Source organism: Gymnoscopelus microlampas (assembly GCF_963454915.1).
Source record: "Gymnoscopelus microlampas genome assembly, chromosome: 22".
NCBI lineage: Eukaryota > Metazoa > Chordata > Actinopteri > Myctophiformes > Myctophidae > Gymnoscopelus > Gymnoscopelus microlampas.
The window spans coordinates 10,079,315-10,080,816 of NC_139959.1; positions in this window are offsets into that span (position 1 = coordinate 10,079,315).

Sequence of the window (1,502 nt, forward strand, 5' to 3'; positions counted from 1 at the left end):
CAGCTGAACAACACTGTCATGAGCAAAATCACATGACACGCAGTACCAAGCGCGGGGTGTTGTGGGTAATGGAGTTTTCTCCCAGTGAAGCTTGATTTTCACTTCGTCACACCCACGCACGGCACGAGCTCACAGAGTTTAGGCGCACTATTACAACTAGCAACAATACGATGAAAACTTAGATGAATAAATGAGATGTATTAGATATAGAGGAGAAATAAACTATTTATAAGCGAGCTAGACAGTTATTTTCTGATATATGGAGAGAAACTGTGACATTTTCCTTGGACCATGCATGTGGGCAGTGGCCTTCACTACCGCCATGGCGACCGCAGGTGAGAAGTGTGTAGAACACGTTGTTCTGAAACTTTTTCATGTCAAGGACCTCCAAATTGTCACTTATTAGCATGCAGACCCCCATTTGAAAAGATATGCCAGGGACCCCCCATAAGAGAAGTTTTTTTTACGGCTCTAGCAGTGATTCTCAACCATTTTAATTTCAAGGACCCCCCAGTTTGACATGCATTAGGGCTACGGACCCCCATTTAATGGCATTTCTATCTCTTGGACCGCAATTTCTATTGTAAAATTTATGTCAATTTAACTCTGAGAGTGTACAAATGGAACCAAATGTACCCGTTAGGGTCCATTTGGTTCCATTTGTACACTCTCAGAGTTACAGACCCATAAGGGTCCATTTGGTGCCTAATCTATCATTTAGCTGGGGACCCCCTGGAACTCCCTCAAGGACCCCTGGGGGTCCCCGGACCCCACTTTGAGAACCAACGGTGTAGAACAGGGGTGTATTATGGCGTTTTGTCGGTTCCAAATTCCAAACAAATCAACACATGATGCACCTTGAGATAAGTTGTATGCAGGTAAAAGAAAACAATATCCACAGCTAGTTTAATAATAAACTTGTTTGGCAGCAGCCCTATTGTCAGTGTTATGTCAATTAATGTTTTGTTTAAAAAAAAAGCTTCTCTATTAATTCATGCTAATGTGTATTTTCAGACATTTAACCACTTAAAGCCTCAATACTTGGCTTGAGGCTTTAAGTGGTTAAGGCTTGAGGCATAAGTGGTTAAAGCCAATGGTCAAGTAAACTTGAATACCGCCCAACTCACTCCAAATCCAACTCACTCCATGAAGACTTAAGAAATATTTGCCCAACTCACTCCAGGGCTCGCCCAACTCACTCCAGGGCTGGGACAACTCCCTCCAGGACCAAAGACCAACTCCCTCCAGGACCATAGCCAACTCACTCCAGGACCAAACCCAACTCACTCCATGCAATGTCACCAGTGTAATATTGGTTCAATGTGTCAGTGGTGTAAAGTAACTAAGTACATTAACTTAAGTACTGTACTTATGTACAATGTTGGGTATTTGTGCGTTATTTGAGTATTCCCAACTTCCAATGGTTTTACCTCTACTCCACTACATATTGGATCCACATATTGTTTTTTTACTCCACTAAATGTATTTGTTTTACTAGTTAC